Raw genomic sequence first — 10323 nt, 5'->3', positions numbered from 1 at the left:
CAGGCCAGACTTTATGGTGCCAGGTCTATTGTGTCCATTTGACAGGTAAACAGGTATAAGCCTATTTTGGGCCTATGGGCCCTCCACACCACCATCCTGTAGGTGCTTTGTGATGGCACTCAGGATGCCCTGTTCCATGACCTTGCCTGGCACTGAGGTCAGGCTGACAGCTCTGTCATTTCCTGGTTCCTCCCTTCAGCCTTTCTTGTGAATGGGTATCACATTGGCAGCTTCCAGTCTTTGGGGACCTCTCCAGTGAGCCAGGACTGTTGATAAATGATGGAGAGTGGCTTGGCCAGCTCAGCTGCCAGCTCTCTCAGCACCCTAGGGTGGATCCCATCCGGTCCCATGTATTTCTGTGGATCCAAGTGTCACAGCAGGTGCCTTACTTCTTCCTCATGGATTACAGGGGGGCTATACTGGTCCTTGACTCCATCTACCACTTCAGGAGTCTAGTTGTCCTGGGGACAACCTGTCCCACTCTTGAAGATTGAGGCAAAGAAGGTGTTACTTGTTAAGAAGGTGTTAACTGTGGTCAGTGGCTGTAACCATGCAGATGCAGCTATTAAAACTGATGTCTCTGTTAAACTGACACAAATGCTGGACAGTTTTGATTTGGTGGAGGTTTTTTTTTCACTACAAGTTTTGGTATTTCTTTTGCATAATATGAAATTCAGTTGAGTGATGATATTAGCTGATTGGAATTAGTCTAAGAAAGCAAAAGATCCTTCTACCTCATGTCATAAACTGTGATGGAATATAGCTGAATTCCCCTCCTCCAGACTGGAAGGAGTAAAAGTCTGCAGCAGGCTTAACAAGAGTAGAAGTGGAGTTGAAGAGCTGACAACTTCTATTGCTTGCCATCACAGATGCTATTAAAAAATGCTTCCACTGTCCTTAGTCTGGTTTAAGGTCAGGCAGAAAGAAGCAGACTGATCCATAAGAGACACCTGAGGTCTAGGCATGCCAGGGAACTGATTCCTCACAACATTTTTCCCTGCATAGTAGGATTTTCAGCAAATGTGGTTTTGCACTGGCATATGAAGCCTGATGATATCATGCCAGGGAGACACAACATATAGAGCAATGCAGTGCCAGGTGACTTTCTCACACTAAGAAAGAAGTTGAATTTGCAGATCTATTTCACAGCAGCTGTCTGTCACGGTGCACACAGTGCTGCAATTTTGAGTTACAAACAAAGGAAATACCAACCCTGCCCTTCTGGATGGAAAATTTCAGAAATGAATTCTGCAAGCCAGACAGATGTACTTTCCTTGGAAGAGTAAGGCACAAGTTTGGAAGGCTACCAAAAACAAAGCCAACATGGTCGCTAGTGGAACTGTGCTACTACACGAGTGGGTCCTTCATAGGCCTGCTGAGTGCCTTATGTTTGTTACTCAGTGTGGTGGTTTGGGAGTTTCCTGTCATCATCCCCCCAAGATTCACCAGACTCACACAGCCAGCTGGAAGTTAAGGATGAAGCTGTATTTCATAGAGTCATAGAATTGATCAGGTTGGAAGAGACCTCCAAGCTCATCCATTCCAACCTAGCACCCAGCCCTGTCCAATCAACTAGACCATGGCACTAAGTGCCTCATCCAGGCTGTTCTTCAACACCTTCAGAGATGGCAACTCCACCACCTCCCTGGGCAGCCCATTCCAATGCCAATCACTCTCTGGCAAGAACTTTCTCCTGACATCCAGCCTAGACCTTCCCTGGGACAACTTGAGACTAAAGAAGAAACTAAAGAAGAGCAGATTTAGATTGACTATTAGGAACAGGTTCTTTACTATGAGGATTGTGGAACACAGGAACTGGTTGTCCAGGGAGGTGGTTGAGGCCCCTTTCCTGGAGGTATTCAAGGTGAGGCTAGACAGGGCTCTGGGCAGCCAGGTCGATTTGAGGATGTCTCTGTTATCTGCAGGGGAGGGTTGGGTTGAGTGACCTTTGGAGGTCCTCTCCAGCCTGGACCATTCTATGATTCTTTTAGCCTGACACTGAAAGCTCAGCACCGTCACAAACAGAAATATGAAAGAGTAGAAGCATATGTGTCTTTGCAAGCAGTCTTCCTTCTTCCATACTGTCATAAACAATCTGTGAGGTCTCTTCCAACCCTGATGATACTATGATACTATGATACTGTGATAAACAACGCTTTAGACACTAACATTTGTCTGGTACAATACTAGCCCCAAGCCTTTAAGTTCCACAGACAAAGGGCTAACGATCAGTGGAGGGAAAAATAAGAAACAAAAGAAAACAAAGTACTATTCAAATGGGCTCCTTCATGTCGGTGCAATCCCAAGCACAACTCCAGGCTGGGGAGGAATGGCTGAGAGCAGCCCTAAGGAAAAGGACCTGAGGGTCTGGAGTGATGAAAAGATCAACCTGAGCCTGCAGGGAGTGCAGCCCAGACACAACCCTGTGCTGGGCCACAGCAAGAGCAGTGTGGGCAGCAGGGCAAGGGAGGGGATTCTGCCCCTTGGCTCTGCTCTCCTCAGACCCCACCTGGAGTCTTGTGTGCAGTTCTGGAGTCCCCAACACAAGAAGGACATGGAACTGTTTGAGCCAGCCCAGAGGAGGCCACCAAGATTCTGAGAGGGCTGCAGTAGCTCTGCTATGAGGACAGGCTGAGAGAGCTGGGGCTCTGCAGTCTGGAGAAGAGAAGGCTTCAAGGAGACCTTATAGTGGCCTTCCAGTATCTGAAGGAGGCCTACAGGAGGGCTGGGGAGGGACTATTGACAAGGTCTTGTAATGACAGGACAAGGAACAATGGGTTTAAACTGGCAGAAGGGAGATTCAAACTGGATGTCAGGAAGTTGTTTGCAGTGAGGGTGGTGAGACACTGGCACAGGTTGCCCAGGGAGGTTATGGCTGCTCCCTCCCTGGAGGTGTTCAAGGCCAGGTTGGATGAAGCCTTGAGTGACCTGTTCAAGTGGGAGGTGTCCCTGCTTGTGGCAAGGGGTTGGAACTGGCTGAGCTTTGAGGTCCCTTCCAACATAAACCATTCTATGATTGCGTGTAGGATCAATTAGACAAGATTTGAGAATCTGGGAAATGCAGTCCCTCACAAGGAGTTTGTTCTTACGGTGCACTATAAGTTTTTAAGACAATATGCTTCTTGCCACTGTGACACATACACATGCATTTGTCTTGTTCCAGTACTATCACCATGACTTTTTTTCCCAGGATGTCAAGGGTTAGGTCTGGGCTTACCACTAAACTCATGGCAGATTCTCCCTATTAACCTTTCTTCTGTCCCAAAGCAGAAGATGATGGGAGTAAGGAAGAAATAATTATGAATTGGAAAAGAAAACTAAAAGTCTTCTAATGAAAATAGCAACACAAAATATGTACAAGTATACACCCAACCAATACAAACCAACACCCCTGAGGGCAATTAGTCACCATCGCCACTGATGCTGTAGCACAAGTCCCAGGCTGGACTCAGCAGCAGGTAGGAGTAAGAAGAAAACATGGTGTTGGCCATAACTATATGGTCCCACTTCAGCACTTTCCCTGAGCAACTGTATCCCCAGAGGATGAGAAACTTTGGAAATCAATTCTTCAGCTGCTGGATTGCTATCCCAAGACTTTGATCATCATCATGCTCTAATGACTAAAGTTGAGACAGTTGATACAGCACACCTGCAGCCCCAGAGATAAAGACTAGGTCAGAAGAACCATACAACACTTTGCATTCTTAGAAACCTTTAAAGTTCACCTAATGCAACCCCAATTGAATCAGGCTGCTCGGAGTGCCATCCAACCTGACCTTCAATGTTTCTATGGATGAAGCTTGTGCCATGTTTCTGGGCAATCTATCCCACTGTTTCACCTCCTTGACTGTAAGAGATTTCTTCCATATATCTAGTCTGAATCTACCCTCTTTCAGTCTAAAATCATCCTTCCTTGTCACGTTGCTACAGGCCCTATTACAAAGATTGTCCCCATCTTTCTTACAGATTCCTCAAAGTACTGAAAGGCTTCATCAAGGTCCCCCAGCACCATCTCCAGACTGAATGACCCCCAAATCTCCCAACCTGTCTTCCTAGAAGAAGTGTTCCAGTCCTCTAACAAATTTTGTGGCCCTCCTGTGGATCACTGCAGGTGGCATCTCATTAGATCACTGTGCAGGGGTAGAATCACCTCCCTTGACCTGCTGGCCCTACTCCTTTTGATGCAGACCAGGATTCAGTTTGGCCTTCTGGGCTGCAAGTGCACATTGCCAGCTCATGACCAGATTCTTCACCACAGGGCTACTCTCAATTTCTTCATTCTCCAGCACTGATACTGAGGATTTATCCATCCCAGGTACACATAGCCTTGTTGAAACCCATGAGGTTCACATGGTTCCACTTAGTCTTGTCCACATCCCTCTGGGTGGCACCATGTGCCTTGGGTATGCCAGCTGCACCACTCAGTTTGGTATCATCTGCAAATCTGATCCCACTGTCTATATCTTTGATGAAGATATAAAACAGCACTGGTCTCAGTATGGACCCCTGAACTGCTGACTACTACCCTCCAAATGTGACTATCCAACTAATTCCTTATTCACCAGAGTCCATCTCTCAAAATCCTATATCTCCAATTTAGAGAGAAGGATATTGTGAGGGACTATGTTATAGGTCTTACAAAAGTCCAGACAGATGACATCTATAGCTCTTCCCCTGCCCACTGATGTAGTCACTGCATCAGCAAAGGCCACCAGGTTGGTCAGGCAGGACTGAACTTGCCGCTGGTGAAGCCACACTGACTGTCCCAAATCACTTCCTTGAGATTGGTTCCTGTAAGCTCACACCATGGCTTGCAGGGCAGTGCTTGGGCATGGCTGGAATGCTGACATGGCATGATGGCCATCATCTAAAGGTATGCCTTAAACACATTGGTTTTGCAAGCCTGGTAAGAAACGAGAGGCAGCAAGTTCTGTGAAGGTAGGGCAGTGCCTCTTCTGCTCCAGAAGATGCCTGTACCAAGAGGTCATGCCATGGTGATGGCATTAGAAAGAGTAAGCCAACCCCTGAGAACCCTACACCTCTCCAGATCCCTTTTGGGAATCTTCTAGAGAAAGATAATGCCCATACCCAGCAAACTGTTCCCAAGGGGAAGTACCACAAGGGACAGGAGACTATAAAAATGGCCAGGGCAGCCAAGTTGGTACCCCACCACCTTGGAACTACAGATTGAAGATCACACTGCATGACACTGGGAGCTGGGATGGTGATATCATTCTCTCTCTCTTCTCTCTCCTTTTTTTTTCTCTATTTTTTGTCCTGTCCTATCTTTTCCTTCTTTCCTCTCTTCTAATCTTCTGTAAGTTCTTGATGAGTTGACGAACAGCTCCTTTACCATGTTGCTGTTTCTGTTTATATCTAGTAAAGAGTTCAGCTTGGTTCAATGGTCACTTAGTGCAGGATTCACTTTTGTTTGTCCATGGAGAACCTGGCACCACTCTGTACCTCTAAATGTAAGATTTCAGGCTTGGATCACACCACATAGTTGTGTTGTAGTGGTGATTTGCAAAGTGAAAATCTTTTGAGGTCAGAATTACTCATAGAATGGTTTAGGTTGGAAGGGACCTCAAAGCTCAGCCAGTTCCAACGTCCCTGCCATAGGCAGGGACACCTCCCACTAGAACAGGTCACTCAAGGCTTCATTCAACCTGGCCTTGAACGCCTCCAGGGAGGGAGCAGCCACAACCTCCCTGGACAACCTGTGCCAGTGTCTCACCACCCTCACTGCAAACAACTTCTTCCTAACATCCAGTTTGAATCTCTCCTCTGCTAGCTTAACCCTATTACCCCTTGTCCTGTCATTACAAGACCTTGTTAATAGTCCCTCCCCAGCCTTCCCGTAGGCCTCCTTCAGATACTGGAAGGCCACTATAAGGTCTCCTTGAAGCCTTCTCTTCTCCAGGCTGCAAGACTTACAGAAGCAAACCCATCAAGGCCAAAATCTGGTTTTGCATAATTACATTCTCTCTGAAACTGACTCAAAGTAGATACAATTGATACAATCCAATGAAGAATAGTTGACTGCAAAAGAGCTTAGGGCACAAGAATTTATGTGTCTGCAGAATTTCTTCCCTTCGCATAGATTAACCTTTTGCATTAAGACAGTTAAATTATTTAGCCTAGGTTGGGCTAGTTTGAAGCCAGCTAGAATGTTATGGTGAGAATGACTAGAGTACAGGCCGTGAAAGAAAAACAAGGGTGATGTCTACTTCACTCATAGGCTTGCTGAGATGTATAAGAACAAAAATAAAAACATAGATAACTCACTTCTGCTGGGGAGCTCCAAGCTGCATTCCCTCTCTCACTTACCTCTGAAGTTTCTCTGGTTAATCCACTTTGCTTCCTAACCCTCTGGCCAAACCTCTATTCTTCTTTGGGACTGAGGTAAGGTTGAGAGGGGTAGGGGGAAGGTGGAAGGGCAGTTGGGAGCCCCTCCTGGGGACTCAGGTTTCTGGGAGGGGAGTTGTGTTTCTGTATTACCTTTTCCCTTGTCTATTTCTGTCTACAACTATATAGACCGTAACTATCTGTTTGTATATTGAGCTAGCTGTAAATACAAGCTTCATTCAATTTCCAGAGCTGCTGAGTGTAGTCTGGGTGATTTCCAAAGAGTAGGGGGGTGGGGAACACCCAAACCATCACACAGGTACACGATTTCTGTTTGGGCACAGGTACCTACATGTAGACTTGAGAAAATTTAACACAGGTCAATATAAACAAGCATCTGCATCAGACAAAGAGCAAAAAGAGTTGTGCTGCAAATTATTGTTTTCACTCCTGCTTGGGTGAAGGTTGAGATTTTTAACACAAAAATACTGTTCTGCAAATCAAAATAACTGCAAATGTCTCTTAGGCTCTAATGACATATGAGTGGCGCTTGATTTTCCCCCTCTTGGAAACAGCACGTACCAGTCTGTCTATACCAAAACTGCTGGAACATGCTGTCTACCTTCAATGCCATATGGCTCAATATTTTCTTGAAAGTTATGCTGCAAGCCCTTTCCAGCCAAAGGCCTGCAGACAGCATGATGTAGTGAGCTGCTTTTGCATTTGCAGTCACTCAGGAAGTTACATCAGAGGGCAAAGCAAAGCTGCACACAGTTCCAGCTAACGTGGAGGAAGATGCTGTGGTTCTTTTAGCTCTAACCCAATTGGCTCCTTGGGATTACAAAATCCAGTTTTTCAGAGTCACAGAGCAATGCACATATTAAGGGATTTCCACTTTACCTGGTGTTCACCTCTTTTTTTTTTTTTTCTTTTCTTTTTCTTTCAGTTCATTGTGCACCACAGAACACTCCTGCTGAGATTTCAAGGTTATGGAATTCCTACTACCTGAAGGGACATTGTAGCCAGGTGGGGGGTGGCCTCTTCTCCCAGGCAACCAGCAATAATGGATGCAGGTGCCTGCCAGAAGGGGCAAGGGAAAACCCTTCCAGCCATCTTCACATCCCCAGCTGCCCTTACATAACAGATATAGGGCACTAGAGGTTGAGGATGAGGTGATCCTGGAGCAGGCAGAAGCATCACCAGCTGGGAGGGCAACTCAGTTGCCCCCTCGCATCAGAACAAGTACCCAGAAGAAAAAGAGGAGGGTAATTGTTATTGGTGATTCCCTTCTGCAGGGAACAGAGGGCCCCATATGCCGGCCAGACCCCTTCCACAGGGAGGTCTGCTGCCTCCCTGGAGCCCAGGTCAGGGATGTTACCAGGAGGCTGCCTACTGTAGTGCAGCCCTCTGATTACTATCCCTTATTAGTTATACAGGCAGGGAATGATGAGATTAATAACAGAGGGCTAAAAGCTATCAAAAGGGACTTTAAGACACTGGGGAAAGCAGTTGAGGGAGCAGGGGCACAGGTAATCTTTTCATCTATACCCTTAGTCACAGGCTGGAATACAGAGAAGAATAAGAAAGCATATTTGATGAACAAGTGGCTCAGAGGTTGGTGCATCCAACATAACTTTGGATTCTTTGATATTGGGGAACTTCATCTTGCCACAGGTCTGCAATCAGCAGATGGGACACAACTATCACAGAAGGGGAGAAGGACCCTGGCACATGAGCTGGCTGGGCTTGTTGAGAGGGCTTTAAACTAGAATGGAAGGGGGAGGGGGTTAAACATGACAGCACCAGAGATAAATCAAAGGGAATTGAGGAAGGTAGGCTAGAGCTAGGAGTAAAAGCAGCAGCCCAGCTGAAGTGCATGTACACTAATGCACGCAGTATGGGTAACAAACAAGAGGAGCTGGAAGCTCTGGTGCTGGAGGGAAACTATGATATTGTCGCCATCACTGAAACATGGTGGGATGGCTCACATGATTGGTGTGCTGTAATCAATGGCTACAGACTCTTCAGGAGAGACAGGCAAGGGAGAAAGGGCGGGGGAGTGGCTCTGTATATTAGCGATGCTCTGGATGTCATGGAGGTAGAAATCAGGGATGATCAAGTTGAGTCATTATGGGTGAGACTTAAGGCGAAGGCCAACAAGGCTGATATCCTGGTTGGAGTCTGTTACAGACCACCCAACCAGGAAGAAGAGGTTGATTTATTACTCTTTAAGCAACTGGAGGCTGCCTCAAGATCACCTGCCCTTGTTCTGGTGGGCGACTTTAACCTACCAGACATCTGCTGGGACTTAAACACTGCAGAGAAGAAGCAGTCTAGAAGGTTTCTGCAATGTGTGGAAGACAACTTCCTATCCCAGCTGTTACGTGAGCCTACCAGGGGGGCAGCCCTGCTTGACCTGCTGCTCACAAATAGAGAGGGGCTGGTAGGGGATGTGGTGGTTGGAGGCTGCCTGGGGTCCAGTGACCATGAAATTATAGAGTTTTCAATACGTGGAGAAACCAGGAGGGGCATCAACAGAACCTCCACACTGGACTTCCGAAGGGCAGACTTCAGCCTATTTAAGGAACTAATTCAGAAAGTTCCTTGGGAAATAGCCCTTAGAAACAAAGGGGTCCAGGAAGGTTGGACCTGCTTCAAGAAAGAACTCCTGAAGGCACAGGAGCAGGCAGTGCCACTGAGCCGGAAGATGAGCCGACGAGGGAGGCAGCCAGGCTGGATGGGCAGGGAGCTGCTGAAGGAATTAAAGATTAAAAAGAGAGTGTATCACCTTTGGAAAAGAGGGGAGGTGTCCCAGGAGAAGTTCAAGGAGGTTGCTAGGTCTTGTAGAGGAAAAATTAGAGAGGCAAAAGCCCACTTGGAGCTCAGGCTGGCCACAGCTGCCAAGGAAAATAAAAAGTGTTTCTTTAAATATATGAATAGCAAGAGAAGGGCCAAGGACAACCTCCAGTCCTTGTTAGATAGAGAGGGGAATAGAGTGACAAAGGATGAGGAAAAGGCAGAGGTGCTTAACACCTTCTTTGCCTCAATCTTCACTAGTGGGACAGGTTGTCTCCAGGACAGCTGGACTCCTGAAGTGGTGGATGGAGTCAGGGACCAGTACAGTCCCCCTCTAATCCATGAGGAAGCAGTAAGGGATCTGCTAAGTCACTTGGATCCTCACAAGTCCATGGGACCGGATGGGATCCACCCTAGGGTGCTGAGAGAGCTGGCAGCTGAGCTGGCCAAGCCACTCTCCATCATTTATCAGCAGTCCTGGCTCACTGGAGAGGTCCCTGAAGACTGGAAGCTGGCCAATGTGATTCCCATACACAAGAAGGGTCGTAAGGAGGAGCCAGAAAACTACAGACCTGTGAGCCTGACCTCAGTGCCAGGCAAGGTCATGGAACAGGTCATCTTGGGTGCCATCACAAAGCACCTACAGGATAGCCAAGGGATCAGGCCCAGCCAGCATGGGTTTAGGAAGGGCAGGTCCTGCCTCACCAACCTGATCTCCTTTTATGATCAGGTTACCCACCTGGTGAATGTGGGGAAGGCTGTGGATGTAGTCTACTTGGACTTCAGCAAAGCCTTTGACACTGTCTGCCACAAGAAGCTCCTAGCCAAGCTGGCAGCTCATGGTTTGGACAGATTCACTCTGTGCTGGATCAAGAACTGGCTGGATGGCAGAGCTCAGAGAGTGGTGGTGAATGGTGCCACGTCCAGTTGGCAGCCAGTCACAAGTGGTGTTCCCCAAGGATCAGTGCTGGGCCCAGTCCTGTTCAATATCTTTATTGATGATCTGGACGAGGGCATTGAGTCCAGCATCAGTAAGTTTGCAGATGACACCAAGCTAGGAGCAGGTGTTGATCTGTTGGAAGGTAGGAGAGCCCTGCAGAGGGACCTGGACAGGCTGGATGGGTGGGCAGAGGCCAATGAGATGAGATTTAACAAGGCCAAGTGCAGGGTTCTGCACTTTGG

Source organism: Pogoniulus pusillus, chromosome Z, assembly GCF_015220805.1.
Source record: "Pogoniulus pusillus isolate bPogPus1 chromosome Z, bPogPus1.pri, whole genome shotgun sequence".
Classification (NCBI taxonomy): domain Eukaryota; kingdom Metazoa; phylum Chordata; class Aves; order Piciformes; family Lybiidae; genus Pogoniulus; species Pogoniulus pusillus.
This window is presented reverse-complemented; position numbering follows the sequence as displayed.